The 20,970-nt window shown below is 37.9% G+C and overlaps 1 protein-coding gene across 1 annotated transcript in view; it reads right to left on the bottom strand.

The window, feature by feature from the left end:
• LOC114240344 (uncharacterized) overlaps window positions 1-17,083 on the bottom strand; it is a 74,183-nt gene extending 57,100 nt beyond the window's left edge. The window contains exon 1 of the mRNA XM_089736169.1: window positions 16,973-17,083. The gene's annotated coding sequence lies outside the window, so the exon portion shown is untranslated. The remainder of the gene's footprint in view (window positions 1-16,972) is intronic.
• Window positions 17,084-20,970: the final 3,887 nt, after the last annotated feature.

Genomic DNA, 20,970 nt, shown 5'->3' with positions numbered 1-20,970 from the left:
TATATCCCGCGCACCCTAATACAAAAAAACAAAAAAAAAAGCCTTTCAGGGTCATAATGACCTGTGGTTACAAATTATATTGAGCTAATTCAAATTAAATGAATTTACGTCTTGTATTTCACATAGACCTGGATCAAAAAAGGAAGCGAGCCACCAGCAGTAGATGGATTTGAACAGTTTTAAGACCTTCTGCTCTACTCTATTCAATCATATAGTCGTTATGGACAATTTACATAACATATTTTTGCTAAGATTTTTTACTGGTGGTAGGACCTCTTGTGAGTCCGCCCGGGGAGGTATCACCACCCTGCCTGTTTCTGCCATGAAGCAGTAATGCGTTTCGGTTTGAAGGGTGGAGCAGCCATTGTAACTATACTTGAGACCTTAAAACTAATAGGCAATAAAAAAAAATCTCAATGTGGGTGGCGCATTTACGTTCTCGATGTCTATGGGCTTCAGTAACCACTTAACACCAGGTAGGATGTGAGCTCGTCCACCCATCTAATAAAAAACAAAAACAAAAGTTTAAAGGCTGTATATTCTTAGCCCGGTTGCTTACACTATATTTCTCAATATATATCTATCATTAAGCTTTTCTAATATTACGATCCTCCGTAGCGTGTATCGTTTCGAACGTGTGTCCTATTTTCTTCGCTTCACTAATCTTTTATTCATACGTTGCGCGTGTGAACTTTACCTTTTTAACCGACTTACTCAAAGGAGAGTAATGCGCTACGAGCATGCATTTGCCTTTATTTCTTCGCGACTAGCAGCAATTTAATATATTTCGCGGATTTTCGAATTTAGCGTGTTGTTAGTCCTTAATGTTCAGAATATTTGTAATAGATGAGGTCAACTCGAGAATCTGCATTTTCTTACATTGAAATTTAATGTCTATCAGCTATATATCCGGAAGCTAGTAAAATCAATTACAATATTCCACCTGAACAGATAATAAAGAATTAAGAGAGTCATTAAAAATATGTTAAAAGAGATTTTCTAATATAAGCAATGAATTAAAAAAATCACCCTAAATTTAATAAAGTAGACGGTTTGCTCTTTCCTAACGCTTGGAATCTTCTTATCGTGAAGATGAAAACCCAAATCAAGCAAACAGCCAAACTTCAAGGTACTCTTTCCGTTCTGTGTGAAACGAAACATAAAAATTTAGCAATATTTTTTATAGAAAAGTAGACGGTAGTTAGAACAATATTCAAATGTCGACGAATAACACTTTAGTCGTCCGTAGGTAGACCACGACCATCCTGCAGTATTCGAAACAGTGGGAATAATATCTTCTTCTTTTTCTCCAATTTATCTTTCTATCTCATTCTCTTCTATCAGAAAATTATTAACGGTGGAAATAATAGAACGATAATAAAAAACTCAAGATCAAACCATAAAATACTATTAATGTTGTCTAAGAAAACCGATCAAAATATTGTATTTTTTTAAATTAAAATACTAAGTTATTATATAAGTTATTTTGTATCTAAAGCTAATATGTAATCAGAAAGCCGGTGAAACGCAAAATTTCAACAACAAAAAGAAGTACTTGCGTCTTTATTAGTCAAAGATAACTTGAAAATTTAAATAAAGAAAATTAAATGGTACACGAAATTGTCTAAAATGTTAATGTTATGTTAAGCGCTCCGGGTTCATTGGCCTCAAGCTAAGGGTTTCCCTGATGTTATGTGTGTAGATAACACACGTGAACAACTACACGCTTACAGATATCGAAAGAATACATACATACATGTAAAGAAAAACCTTCATAGTCTAAGACTCTTTTAGTTTTATAAAAAGGATTTTTCTTATAATAGGTATGTCAGTAAATATTATATTCAGTAAAATGAAAGTTTAATTTGTTTAAAAATATTAATTTTATTAGATTAAGGGCTTTAAATGTTGTTTTCTCATCATACACATAACGGAAAACGCAATTAAGTCTTTTATTGTTTATTTATTCTGGAGTACCCAATATCATTATATCTATACTAATATTATAAAGAGGAAAGATTTGTTTGTTTGTTTGTTTCGAATAGGCTCCGAAACTACTGGACCGATTTGAAAAATTCTTTTTCATTAGAAGCCGACATTGTCCCTGATGAACATAGGCTACTTTTTTATTTTATTTTTATTTTATTTTTTGGTTTCATGTGTGTTTTAATGTTTCCGAAGCGAAGCGAGGGCGGGTCGCTAGTGCATATATATAATCATTTCTACCAACAATTGACTTCGGACTGGGCGTTACAATTGTATCACAATAGCATTGCCATTATTTAAATCGCATCCCTGAAGCACTTATTCACTCATCGTTCATTTATATTCACAATGTAAAGTTGAAAATATATGAAATTAAATTTATATTCTATCATAGAAATTAATTTCAAATCCAAGTTCACAATCCGTGAAAATAGGTTATGTTTTTACAAAATTTCCCGCTAAATGTTTTTGCTTATTTTTCTTCCAGAGATAGCAAAGGTAGATATTGTTACATTATGCCATGGTTAAATTGTAAATAGTTCACTTTTTAATATTATTCTCTAGACTGTTTTATGTTCATGTAACGTTGATATATTTAAAAACAATTACACATTTCCACATATTATGGAATTGTTTACTTTGGTCTGAAACTATAAAGCGCACATACTACAGAACAATTAAATTGTTTTTTTTTTTTTTCAAATCTTATATATAACACAATTGCGTTCAATTGTTGCCGTTGGAGATATTCTAAGTTGTCAGCCCTGTCAGTGTTCTAATCTGCCTATTGTCGGAAACAGGGGAGACCCGAGTCCGTCGATGTTATTGTTCCATTATTCATTGTTCTGTATCTATTGTACGGGATAATTATTAAGATTTCCCCAACAAGCTATGAACTCTTGGTAATTTCATCTACATTTGTGTTCATATTAGAGATGGAGTTCATGACCTTTTTACTGGAAAACCTTCCTTTTTTTGCTGATTTATTTAGTTGAAGTTGTTTTGGAATAACCCTTAACTGGAACTCTAGAATAATAGGTTTTTTAGCAAACAAACAGAACCCTGACGGTAAAATAATTTGAAAGAGAACTGAGCCTGTAGAAGGCATTTTAAGTACCAGGAAAGCAGAACAAAAAAGATTTGAAATGCACAAGCTGGCCGATACATCTGTTCGGATTGTCTGATACCAGGGCTACATGATATTGTAGGAGTATTCATTAACATGTTTTTTAAGTGAAAATGGAATTCGATTGAAATTTAAATACTAAAAAGTATTCTCGGTGATTTATGTTTATATTTAAACAATGTATAAAGCATTTATGTGTAACAAACTCAAAAAATATTTTTTTTTAGTTTCAACACAAAAATCCTACTAGGCAATCATAATTTTAGAGATGTAATTCGTCGTAGCTTTGCGAAGTTGAGGGGCTCGAAGGAGGCCGTCTTACATTGAGAGGGTGGCTTTCCGAGCCCAGAGGCTGTATTTACATAAGCCGACCCCTTTTGAACCTTTGACATACGCACGAGGCCAAACAGAACACTGTATTATTAACGTTGGACTGAAATTTATCTTGTTTTGTTCTTAATTAAGTATAAGGTTAGCAATTTTGTAAATTTGTTCAAAGGTTCCACAGATCTGCGTTCAAAAAAGTATGTATCTAATCCAGTGATTAATGAGTTATTTCTTATTTTTGGCGTGTGGTTCACAATAAGCACTGGTAATGGCTGTATTAGGTACTTCCAACAGGACTTAAAGAGACCGTTCCCAGTGCCGAAACGAAATTTAACTAACAGCCTAAAGTCTACTGAACCATTTATTTTTATTTTTTATTGCTTAGATGGGTGGACGAGCTCACGGCCCACCTGGTATTAAGTGGTTACTGGAGCCCATAGACATCTACAACGTATATTCCGCTACTTACCTTGAGATATGGATATACAATACCACGAGGCTTGTGGAGAGTATTAAGCGGTAGGCAGCGGCTTGGCTCTGCCCCTGGCATTGCTGAAGTCCATGGGCGACGGTAACCACTCACCATCAGGTGGGCCGTATGCCCGTATGCCTACAACGGCAATAAAAAAAAAAAAGATATAAGTTGTAAGGTCTCAATATAGTTACAACGGCAATCCTTCAAACCGAAACGCATCACTGCTTCGCAGTAGAAATACCTAGGTGGTGGTACCTACCCGCGCGGACTCACACCTACCACCAATAATTTACCATTAGCACTTACTAAGAAATACTACTAATAGTTTACCGAGGCCGGGCTGCTGAGGTGAGCTCACGGGGCTCAAACCTGACGACGTTGCTAACACGAACCCTAGCAAGAGCCGTGCTTCGCAGAATCTACGAGAGACGAGAAACTCAGTGGGCTGTGTCTGTGGGTTAATTTACCCGTCATCAATCAACCCTTCGTCGCAAGCGACGGTTTCGACGAGTACGATGACGGGTGCTTGAGGTACCTAAAAGCACCGTTAGTAGATCTGGAGGATCCGAAATGTAGCTCCGTGTTTGGGGCGACGTCGACTGCTTTCCATTCTGTCCGCAGGATCGGGTATGTAGTTACCGGCGGCCACGATGAGAGGGTTCTCGTGTCGTGCCGCTTTATCGGAGTGTTTCCAATTGATTAAACATGTGTGAATTTGTGTTGGTCAATGCCAGTGGTGATGAAAAGAATATGGCCAAACCGTTTTACCGCTCCTCCTCCATAAGACTCCTTCCATATCTTTTTTGAAGAAGGACATGTACGGGAAACATTATAAACGAATTCATAGACTATCTTTATTTTGTTAACTTTAGCATAACCTCATTAGCGATAATGTAGTTAAACATTTATTATTCGATAGTATTCTCTACGGCTTTCTCGAGTCGCAGATATAATTACCTACCCACTTTTACGGTCTAATCTTGGGTTTAATAATGTTATCATTATATTATTTCCGATATTTTGAATATTTGACAGTTTTCTTGATGACCGCATGACTAAGGTGTTCTTGATACACCGAAAAGCTAACAGTATCTATCAATTTCGTTTATGACCGCTTGTTTGTCTTGAGCTTTATCTTGCCATGAGAGGAACCCACGCGCGGAGGAATTTCGAGTTCTTTGGCCATATTGCTAGAAAGAGAGGTGACAATTTAGAAAAGCTGCTGGTAAAAGGCAAGGTATGCAGAAGAAGACTCTTCTTACTTCTACTGGCGGTAGAACCTCTTGTGAGTCCGCACGGGTAGGTACCACCACCCTGCCTATTTCTGCCGTGAAGCAGTAATGCGTTTCGGTTTGAAGGCTGGGGCAGCCGTAGTAACTATACTGAGACCTTAGAACTTATGGTGGTTGGCGCATTTACGTTGTAGATGTCTATGGGCTCCAGTAACCACTTAACACCAGGTGGGTTCTGAAATCGTTCACCCATCTAAGCAATAAAAAAAACAAAAAATGTAGAGCTGACGCATGATAATCCAGGATAAAGTTATTAAAGGACGCGACGATCCTCAGCATTGAGGATTATTGACGCAAGGGAGAGGGGAGAGGAAACCCAAACTAAAAGCTAAGGAACTAAAAGCCGAATGCTGAAAGGAGACTGAAACGATTACATACATTTTTGGGCCCGAATGTAACGTGATGAAACTAATATGAATTAATAGATTCAGATTTATGAATGCTGAAACCTTGCTGAAAATTATAAAAGTTTTCTCAATCTGAGAGACGAGTTAATAAAGATTTAGTAAAAGTTAGGTTATGTTACAATCTCTTTAAAAGAGCTGAATAATAACTTATTTAAGCATAAGTAAATGTTTATTATATCCATTGGATAATCTTTTAAATGTCATATTATGAATGAATATCAATGATATATATCAGGTATGGAATATGGAATTGCTATCCCACAATTCACACAGCGATCCATAATTTCAACAGTATCCAATGCAACAATTTCAAGTCAAACGTGTGAGCGATCTTCGGTGTCCAGTGTAGAAGCAATTGTCGTACAAGGCTGGCAGAGTTGGAATCCATAATAATAAAGCAGTGATCGTTGAAATTTTTTTTTTTTTTTTTTTTTATTGCCTCTGTAGGCAGACGAGCATACGGTCCACCTGATGGTGAGTGGTTACCGTCGCCCATGGACTTCAGCAATGCCAGGGGCAGAGCCAAGCCGCTGCCTACCCCTAAAAACAGCCCGATAGATACACACTCAAAATGCGTCGAAGATACAAAACGAGTAGTAGAGCAGAAAAAACCAACAAGCGCCAAAAAATAATTGTATAATCTATGAATAAACGTCATGTCAGCTTATTGTCAAAGCTGCCATCAAAAATACAATCGATTTTAATCGATTTGAAATCTATAATCATATTACTTTGTTAAGTAATAATAGACTTTTTCTTCATTTATGTATATAATCGCAATTAAATCCGGCTTATACCGCACTTGTATACAACAAGTATAAATCGCTCATTTAATTACTTTGCATTAATTACCTAGTGCAATGTTTTTCTTTTTATAATCCTGTAATCGATTAATTAAATCGATCACACCTTTATACCGACATAAACTAACTTTCTCATTTTTCTTCGGTCGCAGAAAGAGGATTGAGGTGATTTTTTATATTCTTATATAAAAAAATATGACAAATTTTTTAGACTACATTCCAAGCTATTATATTTTTGGCCCACGATTTTCCGTCTCCTTTTACAATACGAAGATGAGATGTTCAAATCCATCTTCTCTATTAAGGATAAAAATAAATAGTATAATTGTAAATAGACTTGCTTCAACAAAAACCGACTTTAAATAGAAAAAAAAAGATATTCCAAAACAAATTTAATATTAATTTAATTTAATACTTGAATACTTAATAAATTAAATTTAATACACTACAAACAATGATCATCGAAATGGGTTGGCGTGATATTGAGTTATTCAACTATTTGTCGCACCCGTACTTAATGCAAATTTAAGACTCATATGGTTTTCTCATGGATGCCATTATGAGAACTAGACTATTGAAATGGGACCACACGGGAAGCGTCAGCTTTCTAATAAAAATATAATCATCAAAATCGATTCACCCAGTCAAAAGTTATGAGGTAACAAACATAAAAAAAACAACATACAGTCGAATTGAGAATCTCCTCCTTTTTTGAAGTCGGTTAAGCCTAGTTAATAATTCGAAGTGATTCGCTGTCATACTTGAATATTCAGCTCACGGATCCCTAATCGTACAACAATTTGTTGACTGGTCCGTACCCGCGTCAGTGGTTCCCATTAAATATTTAATGGACGAAGAGGATTAGATTACTGTATCCAAATGTAGTTAGCTTCTTGTAAAAACAAATGGAATTGAGAACTTCCTCTTACAGTCGGGTTAGAAAGGGGAACTGTGCCGGAGAAAGTTTCGCCATCATCATCAGCCTACAGTCATCCACTGCTAAAGAAAGGCCTGTCTACTCCATTGAGGCCGGTCTTCCACTGTCCCCATCCATTTCCAGCCGGCCATCCATCGAAGGTCATCGCACCACCTAGTCAGGCTGCATCCCACGTTACGTTTGCCGATAAAGAAACAGTCTGCTTTGATGATCGTTGGTTCTATAGCATTTATATCCAACTCACTGCCACTTCAGTTTGCCGACTCTCTGAGGTATGTCGTCGAATTTAGTTTTCTGTCATTTAACCTCATTCCTGATTTTTATCCATGAGAGAAGCTTATTCTAAGAATTGTTCAAAAACTTTACGTAATTACTGTTGGAATGGTCGAGCTCCCACAGGTGAGTACTATTAATGTCATGGGATCATACGTTCCGGTTCGAAGGTTAAGTAATTAATTAAACAATACAATTGAGAATTCGACTTTTCAGGTGGATTTTTTTTTGTCCTATCTAAGCTGATAGCCTTGAAAGGCTATTTCAGCGTAACCTTAGCTAGTAGGTGAGCGCACGGGGTTCAAACCGGGAGTGATGCTAACACTGTTCCTAGCAAGAGCAGTGATTTGCAGAATCTACCACCGGATCGGAAACGCGACTCACTGAGAAAATCTGGTGTGACACTCAGTGGGCTGTGTCTGTGGGCTAATTCGCTCGTCGAGCCCTTCGTCGCAAGCGACGGGTTTGACGAGCACGGTGACCGGTGCTCGTGGTACCTAAAAGCACCTTTTTTAGCTTCAAGGGGCTATTCTGATTTCACATCGTTAGGCGGGCGAGCTCACGAAGATCAGCCTGAGAGAATTAGCCAACATATGTCGTAGCAAGAGCAATGTTTCGCTGAATCTACCATCGTATCGGAATCGCGAGCCACTGAGAAGATCCGGCGTAGTCTGTGGGTGTTAAGAGGCCCGCGAAATATCACTTCAGTAAGAAGCTCGAACAATGTTATTATAAATGTGAAACATTTTCCCATGAATATCCGATTAGTTTGATATCATTTGCCGATCTAAACGAAAATTCAATTTGGTTCCACGTACAACTATTCCGAAAATAATTGGATCCGCATTGAAAAACAATATTTGTGGAGTTTTGCAGAAATAGTATAGAATATAGAATAGAAGAAGAAATAGAATAGAATAGATATATTTTTTTGTATTATTATAATTTGTATAAGATGGAGAGATGAGTGGCACTGTGTTCAGTGTGCTTAGTGCGAGTTTTTTTAACGTTCTCGATAGCGTAAAAGTTAACTCAAATTTGTGTGCAGTTGGAACAACGCCCCTAGCGGCAAAGGTTCCAACTCCATACAAGTTTAACACAGATATTGCTTAGTGCGAATGAATAACTTTTTTTTTCTTTTTCTTTTTTCCTACCTATGCTGCTAGCTTTGAGAGGCTATTTCAGCTTCTCCTTGACGTGTAGGTGTGCTCACGGGGCTCAAACCGGGAGTGTTGCTAACACTGGCCCTAGCAAGAGCAGTGCTTCGCAGAATCTACCACCGGGCCGGAAACGCGACCCACTGAGAATAGTGAACACCAGAACGCGAATGCTCTTCACATTGAAGCCAGAAGCGAAGAGTTTTCATTCTTTTTGATTACCCTACCAAAAGACAAAAGTTCGTTTTGAGTATTGTTATGGGGTAAAAATTCAAAATTCTCTAAGGTCATCGTGGCATAAAGGATAAGACGCCCAGCGTACTCGTACCCGTAAATTACCGAAATATGGCGTATTTTAAGCTCGCATGTTTCAATCGAGAGTTTGACCTCATGTCACAAGGTGGGTCATGAGTCGTGATGTCTATGGACTCCGGCAACCACTAGGTGGACCGCGAAGTTAATAGATAAACCCACAAATAAATTAAAAAAGTGTAGTAATTATTTTTTTATGTTACGAACGAGTTGCCGTCTTGCTGAGTATAAAAAACAATTTCTATTATGAAAATGAAAGGCACTTCTTTATCGTACCTATAGTTATTATTAAAATTCGAAATTTTCACTCAAAGCGCGCTTCAAGGACTTTTCAATTTTCTTCTTTGAACGGCTGAATTCACAAAATAAATTCAATGAACATTTTTGATACTTGATAAGCGACTTGAATACCGACTTGTAAAGAGTTTTAATTGTAGGTATTTTGTACAAGTAGCAAATTAATCTTGTATCACCACCCTGCCTATTTAATATGCATATTACAGTTGGCATTTTGACCTCGTATTATAATAAGCCGATCACCCGATCATCACTACGTGGGCTATCATTTACAAACATAAAACAAACAAAGTAAAATATAATAATAGCCAGCCCACGAGACTTATTATATTGTGACTGAGTTGCAATTATTATAATATCACTAGCTGACCCGGCAGACTTCGAAGTGCGTCAATCGATAAATAAAAGACCTAAGCTTTTGTATAAATAAACTTAAAACAAACAAAAGGAATCCGTCCGACGGGGGGCACATCAAAGGAAAAACAAAATTGTTATTTTTATTTAATTCCAAACAATTTCATATTTATCTACCTTTTAAACCTTCTCTGGACTTCCACAAATAATTCTAGACCAAAATTAGCCAAATCGGTTCAGTCGTTCTCGAGTTTTAGCGAGACTAACGAACAGCAATTCATTTTTATATATAGAGATTTGTAAGATTCATTGACATTAATTCGTCCCAAATCGGAGGTATTCCACCAATCTCATAAGAATTTGCCTATTAACAAACTAAATCCGTAATCTTAAATTACTATTACCATTATATTTTGTGCTCAATTATGTAACTCATAATAAAATCTGTTTAAGAACGAAACAAAAATAAAACGTTTTTCAAAATACTTAGCAGACATTGCTAGTCGTATAAGTGAATCCTTTGATGCGAAGTGGGCTTGCGGTTACAGATGCCTACATATTTATGGTGACCTGGTACATCAGGCTGTGTTATGACTCAGTCGTATTGTTTTATTAGGTAGGGTCTTTTATAACTTTGTACCTTGTGAAATTTGTTAAAAGCTACCAGTGCTTGTGTGTCTAAGGCAGATATTACAGATTATGGACATCGACAATATCAGACACGTCATTGCTCACTAACCACCGACGGGTGGTGTGATTGTAAAAATGACCACCCGTGATCTCAAACAATATCTAAAATCTTTAGGTGTAATTTAGATAAAGATCGGTGGGAATGACTGACACTATTTTTAGGGCATCTAGATGTGGCTACTTTTTTTTCTATATCGATGCGATAACTGCCGCATACAATTCAATGAAGACAGAAGCACTTATTTATTTATAAAGTAAAAAAAATTTTTTTTATAACAAAACATATTTTTCTTCCGCGCGTACCGGAGATTGCGGAGATGTCGAATATCTAATTTACTTACTTTGAACTTTGAAATGATCAAAGTGAATATAAACATAAATAAATTAGATCTTACGGTGAATAGCTTAGAGTTTGAACTGTATGAAAACATACATAAGCGAATTAATTTGGAAACACATTTATTTAAGCTAAATATTTCTGTCATTTAGTAAAATCTGACAAAGGAAATTGTTATTCTACATCGGCACAATAAACTAATACACTAAAAATTAAAATCGGTTTTAACAATGCAATTGCATTGGTTCAATAAGATTTTATTGATCAGAGCAGTGCGTTCCTCAATGCTACGATGACACATGAACTGTGTTTACGAGTATTACGTTCAATCTGACATTTTGACTCATTTTTAAGCGACTTTGAAAAAGGAAATTTTCAATTCGACGGTATTTTTTATGCTTTTTACCCCAGAATTGTTTTCAAGGTGAGCCGATTCTGATATTTTATTTGATAGCTATTGAGAACCCACAAACTTTACAACGTAGATTTTATATTTTATTGCTTAGATGGATGGACGAGCTCACAGCCCACCTGGTGTGAAGTGGTTACTGGAGCCCATAAACATCTACGACGTAAATGCGCCACCCACCTTGAGATATAAGTTCTAAAGTCTCAGTATAGTTACAACGGCTGCCCCGCCCTTCAAATCGAAACGCATTACTGCTTGTCGGCAGAAATAGGCAGGGTGGTGCTACCTACCCGCGCGGACTCACAAGAGGTCCTACCACCAGTAATTACGCAAATCATAATTTTGCGGGTTTGATTTTTATTATTTTTATTACCGTGGAAGTCAATCGTGAACAATTGTTGAGTACGTATTTCATTAGAAAAATTGGTACCCGCCTCAGATTCGAACACCGGTGCATCGCTCAACACGAATGCACCGGACGTCTTATCCTTTAGGCCACGACGACTTCACTCATAAGAGAGTAGAAGCATTCATTGTTTAGTATGACGACTGTTTTCAATTAATTAATCCCTGTGTTCATTGTTTCCTTCACAATTGAACAACCTTATATTTTTAATGACCAAATTCCGAATTCCGAACCCAGACGACGGACGTCTCCGAAATGAATGTGAAACAATAAAAAAAATCATTACTCTGACCCCATTACGCGGTAAAAGGGCGGTCCGAATAACGAGGTGTCATTAGCCGCACAATAACAAGGGGCCCACTTACCGTCTAGTGGGAGACGTTCGAATCGTTTCGAGTTCGCAACGAAGGGCCCTGTACCGTAATTCGAGGTCGGTGTTGTTTGAAAGGTGATTTTATATTATTATTAACGTAGCTAGATTTCGCCTCTATGTTACAGTACCTGACAATAAATAATACACATCGATTTGACATGACACTAGCAGTTTGTTATGTATGAGGGCCGTACTTGAACAACGACTGACAAACATCACATAGGTAATATACGGTAGTATGCGACAAGCGTATAATGCTCTACGAAATCAGTCGACTCTCTCATTCTATATGTCGATGTGCAATGTTTATTGCCGGGTACTGTACGCAGATTTTTAGAACATTTTTACTAGTGGTAGGACCTCTTGTGAGTCCGCGCGGATGGGTACCACCACACTGCCTCTTTCTGCCGTGAAGCAGTAATGCGTTTCGGTTTGAAGGGTGGGGCAGCCGTGGTAACTATACTGAAATCATAGAACGTATATCTCAAGGCGGGTGGCGCATTTACGTTGTAGATGTCTATGGGCTCCAGTAATCACTTAACACCAGGTGGGCTGTGAGCTCGTCCACCCACCTAAGCAATAAATAAAAAATAAGGAACTTCGTTCCAATAAGAAAAAAAACAAGACACTACCAGTTTGTTATGTATGAGGGCCGTACTTGAACAACGACTGACAAAGATCACACAGGTAGTATGCGGTAGTATGCGACAGGCGAAATTAGTGGACTATCTCATTCTTCATGTCGATGTGCAATGTTTATTGTCGGGTACTGTACGCGAAGATTTTTAGAAAATCCTAATTCGTCATCGTACGATGGCGGTACTAACAGCGAATGCCAATAAAAACTATACAACGTTTCAATTGAATTAATAAATCAATAACAAAGAAAATCAGATTAGTTAGTCACCGTAATTCTCGTGGTCCAACATTGATCGCCAGACGGAGGTATCCTCCTTTATAGCTCCTTTATCGGATATTTTTGTTATCACTGATCGAATGTGTGTTTCTCACACACACAACAGAATAGCTAATCCTATTTAAGGTTTGCTTACTATATCAAATTTGTCACTGTGTGTAATTATTACTTTTACTTATCATGACATATCCTTCTTCGAACGAGGCTTGTGGAGATTACTTAACGGTAGACAGCGGTATGGCTCTGCTCCTGGCATTGCTGACGTCCATGAGCGACGTAACCACTTACCGTCGGGTGAGCCGTATGCTCGTTTGCCTATAAAGACAATAAAAAATTGTAGTTCTTCGTTTTAGTCCCGGGAATGAGACTTGAGAATTGAAGATGTAAATTCGTTCTCTTCAGAACAAGTTAGGCCACTTTTTTTCACTTCCGCATTTGCTAGATTTAATTCTTCGAGTCTTGTTTTAATTGTTTTCATCTTATTATTTTTCCCGTTAGGGCGCAGATAAAATAGCCCCATATGGTGCAAGCGAAAAGGTAGGAAATAAAATTTAAAAAACTTATTATTTCCGAACGTTTCTATAGTTTTCGTGGTAATGGACGACTAAGGTCGATCGATATTAGATTGTAACAGTGTAGATTGGAATACAGGTACTAATTACCGGATTTTATAAAATATTTATTGTCATTTACGTTTCTTTGCACTCAGAAAGAGCTAAAAGTATTATGAGGTCTGACAGTTTCACTTGAGGTTTAGATGGTAAGGGAATTTCAAATATTAAACGGTTACTTTTTTATTTTATTGCTTAAATGGATGGACGAACCCACAGCCCACCCGGTGTTAAGTGGTTACTGGAGCCCATAGACATCCACAACGTAAATGCGCCACCTACCCTGAGATATAAGTTCCAAGGTCTTAGTATAGTTACAGTTACTGCTTCACGGCAGAAATAGACAGGGTGTTGGTACCTACCTGCGCGAACTCACAAGAGGTCCTACCACCAGTAAATTACATTCTAAAAAGGTTTCGTACAAGAAATACATCGATACCAATCTGTCATAATCGATTAACGAAATACTTATGTAGGACACATAAGCACTACGATGAGTTCGCAAGTAGGAAAAGTGGAAAATGGAGCAACTTTACAGAGACGTGAACACACAGAGCTGCTATGAAGGGATCCCGGCTTCGCTGTCTTTGAGAGCTTTGAAAAATTAAACTTTTTGTTTTCCAACTTCGCAGCTTTCCAGCGCGAGGCGGGAGTAATTTGCGGAAATTTCTTGGGAAACATCGTTGTTTTTTTTTTTAGTGCGGATTTTTTTTTTTTTTATTTATGATGTGATTTAATTTTCCTAACATAATTGGAACTAAAACATCATGTCACAACAATGAAACAAAATCCTACATTTCGAAGTTATTCCGACTACGTTGCAGGAGCACTGCGGCTTCTGAGGAGGCAGTCGTGGTCACGACCTGTTCCGTGATATAGAGATCGCCTCCTTATCTCCGCCGACTGGTAGCTCCTAACTAGAATATCATAAACACGTCGCTGACGAGCGCGTGTCTCGGTTGAGTCCTATCTGATTCGAGATTTGGACGCGAGTTATTGAACCTCAAGTGCTCATAGTCGGTTTAACATTGCGTCCAACACGTAAGCAAAAGACCTACAATTTTCGTCTGACCAAAAGAAACGAAAAAAAAAAGATGTCCAGAGCTATAATATACCATAGCTCATACTTATTTTAAAGTCTCTACAGTCTTCGTTCCAGTGTGTTGTCCACCGTCCCACTTTTGAATACGAATACATGATTACCTCTTAACAGTAGTAATTACTATAGTATCATCATGCCGGTGTCCTACTCTACTGCAAGATTTAGGATTTAGGGGCAATCAGACAATAACATAAATGTAATCTCTACAACTGATGCAGGTGCTTATCTAATCAGAAATATCTTTCAATCTTGGGAGGAATCGCATGATTGTCTTGGAATTTTCTGTGACTTATCCAAAGCATTTGACTGTGTTGAACATGAAACATTGGTGAGGAAACTACATCACTATGGTATTAGGGATGGTGCATTGGAACTTATTACTTCCTATTTATCAGGAAGGATACAAACAGTAGATGTGAAAGGTAATAGATCTTCAGGCACCACGTTGAAAATGGGTGTACCTCAAGGTTCCATTTTGGGTCCTTTTTATTTCTAATATATGTAAACGATTTGCCTAGTTTTATTGAGTCCCGACACGAGGTCGTAAAGTCTATGACGAAGTGAATGATGCGATCTCGTGTGTGGTTCATTGGTTCCGTATCAATAACCTATTATTGAATAGTAAGAAAACTAAATGTATTTTTACTTTAAAATGTATTAAATCATCTTTAAATGTGAGACAACTAGATAGTAATGTAATCGTTTCTGAGGAATCATTAGAGCTTGTTGAGTCAACCGTATTTCTTGGTATAACAGTGGACTCCAAACTGCAGTGGGGACCTCATATTCATAAATTGGCGAGTAAGCTCAGCTCTGCAGCATACACAGTAAAAAAAATTAGAATGTTAACAAATGCGGACACGGCTCGTTTAGTTTACTTTAGTTACTTCCACAGTGTCATGTCCTATGGCATTTTGCTATGGGGAAATGCGGCCGATGTAGAAATGATATTTATTCTGCAGAAAAGAGCTATACGTGCTATTTATAACATGCACTCAAGGGAATCCCTGAGGGAAAAATTTAAAGAAATTAAAGTTCTCACTATGCCATCCCAGTATATCTTTGAAAATTTGATGTATGTTCGTAAACATATTGAGGAGTTTCCTAAAATGTCGGACATACTTATTAGAAATACTAGGAACAAACACAAGCTTGTTATGCCAATGAGTAGGTTACATAAGATACGAAATTCATTCGGGTGTTTGTCTGTGCGCCTGTACAACAAAATCCCACAAGATGTTCAGAACCTACATACACATAGGTTTAAGAAAACTATTAAAGAACATCTGTGCAATAAAGCTTACTATAAAGTCAATGATTATCTAGAAGATTGCACAAAGTGGGAATGAGTTGCTCGCTCCGGGCATTTCAATATTGTAATAATTGTTATGTTATAATTACTTATTGTAAAAATGAATATTTAAAAAAATCTAATATTAAAAAAAATTATCTAATATTTAAAAAAAAAAAAAAGACATGCCCGCTGAGTTTCTTGCCAATTCTTCTCAGGACGGAGGCTAGTTCTTGTGAATTGGCGGTAGTTCTTTTGACGTTCAACAAGTATGTACTTTCATTTATGTTGAATAAAACTTTTTTTGATTTGATTTGATTTGATTTGATAATCCACGGTTTCAATGTCATAGCTCGGTGTTCTACTTTCATTGTGAAAGCTCCTCATGCACCCGTGTTATAAAACTTGGTACCTCAAGGATTTGAAGTTCTGTTAGTGAATCGGTCACGGATGTTTACTTAATGTTTTTTTTATGAATGAGGAGTTACAGGTGGCCTGGAGGCTGCTCTAGTTTCACCAGGACAGGTGGGCAAGCAGAGGCTCAGCCAGGAGGAGTGGGATTTGCTAACAACTGCCTGAGCGCCTTCGAAGGAGACCTAACAACTCAAGGGCAGCTGCTTCGCAAATAAATTTACTACCGGATCGGTATTGCGACCCGCTGAGAAGATCCTGCGAAAAACTCAACGGGCTGATGTTTAGGTTAAATTGTTTTTACAAGCGTATCATCTTTTAGTTATTCGAGATAATTCGACTGAATAAAATTAAATTTTCTCAATTCTGATAATTAAATGATACAAAAAGTAACTAAGCTGGTTGCCAGAAACTGGATGAGGAAAATCTCACTTCTATTAAATTATTGAAATATTTTATTATTATTAAAATTTTATGAATGAAAATATTTTGATCTGTGGTATAATAAATTTAGTAAGGATAATACATTGCAAAAGAAAAGGCTATAGAAGACGATGAGATATATAATTTTCTTTTTAAACACGAGCCGTACCTACCGTGTTATTTTTGCGACTTTGTGGAATTCGTTTTAACTTGTTTTTAAAAGAACAGACACTAATAAAAAATCAAATTGAACTCACCCTTACTGTGTAAATTTTACCGAAAAACGAATCGATACGATCGGGTTTCCTGTACGGATATTTAAACAAAAAAACAACACCGCAAACAAATCGAATGTCAAATAAAAACAAAAGCGCTGTTAACTGAGATGCGAACTAAACGCGCGCTCTACGCCGTAGTCGCCCGCAGACTGAAAACCTGTAGATCTGCCGCTTCCTCACCGAGCTACATACCAGTACATATCGCCAGTCAATTAGGCGAAGTACACATTTTCGTAGCACAATCATACATACTGTAGTGCATGCTGCCTTATGTTTTTTTTTAGGCAAACTATAATTGACTCACCTGATGGAAAGTGGTTACCGTTGCTCATGGACGTCAGCAATGTCAGGGGCAGAGCCAAGCCGCTGCCTATTTTAACAAACTTCGAGCCGGTCACGTAGTCGCCCGTAGACTGAAAACCTGTAGATCCGTCGCTTCCTCACTGAGCTACATACCAGTACATACCGCCAGTGAATTAGGCGAAGTACACATTTTCGTAGCACAATCATACATACCGTAGTGCGTGCTGCCTTATTTAATATGTTTTTTTTAAACAAACTATCATTGACTCACCCGATGGAAAGTGGTTACCGTTGCTCATCGACGTCAGCAATGTCAGGGGCAGAGCCAAGCCGCTGCCTATTTTAACAAACTTCGAGCCGGTCACCCTTCTCGTCGAACTCGTCGACTTGCGACGAAGGGCTCGGCGAGTAAATTAACCCATAGATACGGCCCACTGAGTTTCTCGCCGGATCTTCTCAGAGGGTCGCGCTTCCGATCTGATGGTAAATTCTACGAAACACTACGCTAGGGTTAGTGTTAGCAACGTTATCAGGTTTGAGCCCCGTGAGCTTACCTACTAGTTAAGGCTACGCTGAAATGGTCTCTCAAGACCATCAGCTTAGGTAACAAAAAAACGACTTTTTTTTAAACTGGGTTTTTGTTTTTATTCCTTAGATGGGTGGACGAACTCACGGCCTGATGTTAAATGGTCACCGGAGCCCATAGACATCTACAACGTAAATGCCGCCACCCACTTTGAGATATGGGTTCTAAGGTCCGAAATTTTTATAGTAAAACAGTTGCCTCAACCTTCAAACCGATACGCATTACTGCTTCACGGCAGAAATAGGAAGGTTGGTGGTACCTACCCGTACGGACACACAAGACGTCCTACTACCAGTCATCTACCTTTTATGTTATATCTTTTTCTTTGCACTAGTTGTGTGGACGATTTCAGAGCCCATTGTGAGGTGTTACAGTATGCTTATGCGAGTTTTTTAACGTTCTCGATAGCGTAAAAGTTAACTCAAATTTGTGTGGCGTTGGAACGTTTGCCTTCGTTTTCCGCTAGGGACGCTATTCCAACTGTATACAAATTTGAGTTAACTTTTACGCTATCGAGAAAGTTAAAAAACTCGCACTAAGCACACTGATACCCACATCTAAGGCGCCACCCACCTGGGGATATTAGGTTGGTTCCTTATTGTATAACGATAGTCTCAAGTGTATCCGACACGTGTACCAAAGTAAATATAGTGAAGGCGGATCAAAGTAATTCACAATATACAACGTCGTGTTATTTTTGTTTGCTTAATATAAAGAGATAAAATATTTCAGTATATTTGTTCCCCTCTGTTGTTGTCAAACGGTTTTTCTTTGTTACATATTATTTTGTTTGTTTGTTTGTGTTTATATTGACTTGATTTTGGGACGTGCTTTTGGGGTTACCAAAGAGATAAAATTTAGAAATTCCGTTTCCAACTTTCAAGAATGAGGATAATAATCGGCAAAACAAGGTAACGGATTGCAATTTTTTGTTTTTTTTTTGTTTCTTAGATGTGTGGACGAGCTCACAGCCCACCTGGTGTTAAGTGGCTACCTGAGCCCATAGACATCTATAACGTAAATGCGCCATCCATATTGAGATATAAGTTCTAAGGTCTCAGTATAGTTAGGACGGCTGCCCCACTCTTCAAACCGAAATGCATTACCGCTTCACGGCAGAAATAGGCAGGGTGGTGGTACCAACCCGCGCGGACTCACAAGAAGTCCTACCACCAGTGAAGAGGTCCTACCCCCAATTATTATTTAAATCAAATTTTTCGAGATTTATTTTTAATTTTACACTAATGAAACGTGGTATGCGATTTTCAACCTTAAGTTCGTTCGCCGATAAGCGGGTGCAAACTCTTTTCCATCTTTATTTATCTTCTCTAGCAATCCTTCCTGAGGAACTCATGAAAGTGGTTTTGGAAAAGTTAGACTGAAAATACCTTTGTAAAAAATTAGAAATCGACGTAGCGTCGCATTGCCGCATTACCTTGTCCAAAGCTAGACCGTATAAAACACATAATTAAGTTTAAAAATATTGTAGCGGCTGTGTGTTTTGCTTTTTTGCTTTACACATAAATTCAGAACTGATGGGACAGCCTTCCTCTTGCCCTTATCCCTCATGGTGCGGGGTCAGCGCTGAATGTTTTCTTATTGTGCTGCATAGGGATTTGTCATGAGTTTTTCGATTGGGCCTACCTGTCAATCCTCCTTGGGTTATATCACCATATATCAATTTCTACGTGCCTTAGAGAGGGAATTAATCTTTTTATTTTATTACTAGCGACCCGCCCTCGCTTCGCTTCGGAAACATTAAAACACACATGAAACCAAAAAAATAAAATAAAAAAAATAATAAAAAAAAGTAGCCTATGTTCATCAGGGACAATGTCGGCTTCTAATGGAAAAAGAATTTTTCAAATCGGTCCAGTAGTTTCGGAGCCTATTCGAAACAAACAAACAAACAAATCTTTCCTCTTTATAATATTAGTATAGATTTTATTGCTTAGATTGGTGGACGAGTTCACAGCCCACCCGGTGTTAGGTGGTTACTGGAGCCCATAGACATCTACAACGTAAATGTGCCACCCACCTTGAGATATTAGTTCTAAGGTCTCAGTATACTTACGACTGCTGCCCAACCCTTCAAACCGAAACGCATTACTGCTTCACGGCAGAAATAGGCAGGGCGGTGGTGCCTACCCGTGCGGACTCACAAGAGGTCCTACCACCAGTAATTACGCAAATTATAATTTTGCGGGTTCGATTTTTATTACACGATGTTATTCCTTCACCGTGGAAGTCAATCGTGAACATATGTTGAGTACGTATTTCATTAGAAAAATTGATACCCACCTGGGATTCGAAAACCGGTGCATCGCTCAACATTAGGTAGCCTTACAACTAGCTATACCGCGGGGTAATTCAAATAAATATATTGTTTGTGGGTGCTCAGAAATACGGTACGGCGCAAACACACACGGGTTCGGTGACCTCGGTCCTTGTTCTCCGGGCTTAGAACTTACAGTCAGCGGCTGACGAATAAAAAATGTGACGCGTTTGCATTTTGAAATAAACATTAGTAACTCATCCTCATTAAGTTTACCCATCAATGTAATGAAAAAAGTTTTCTTTCCAACGTAATGTAAAAGTTGCTGGCGACCCCGCCTTCCGCCGCGTCTGTGTGTCACGAACAGAGACCGTGTGTATCGCGTGTTAAGGTTCATTAATGCCGCATTTAGATCAACCGAGGTCGGGTCAACATTGAACGGACAATTTACGAAAATAGAACCCACCTATGCTGGCTGCTTGCCAACACTCGTATCCTCCGAGGATCATAACATAAGCCAGAAAAAAAAAAAAAAAAAAAAAAATTTATATTTTTTATTTTAGCCATACATACAATATTTCTTGCAAGGGTTCATTGACATGGCTTAATTAAATTATTATGAGATTGGTGGAATACCTCCGATTGGGGACAAATTAATGTCAATGAATCTTACAAATCTATACTAATATATAAATTTGCCGTGAAGCAGTAATGCGTTTCGGTTTCAAGGGTGGGGCAGCCGTTGTAACTATACTTAAGACCTTAGAACTTATATCTCAAGGTGGGTGGCGCATTAACGTCGTATATGTCTTT

Source organism: Bombyx mandarina, chromosome 21, assembly GCF_030267445.1.
Source record: "Bombyx mandarina strain Sakado chromosome 21, ASM3026744v2".
NCBI classification, from domain to species: domain Eukaryota; kingdom Metazoa; phylum Arthropoda; class Insecta; order Lepidoptera; family Bombycidae; genus Bombyx; species Bombyx mandarina.
Note: the sequence above shows the minus strand (reverse complement) of the source record. Positions and strands in the feature narration are given on the sequence as shown.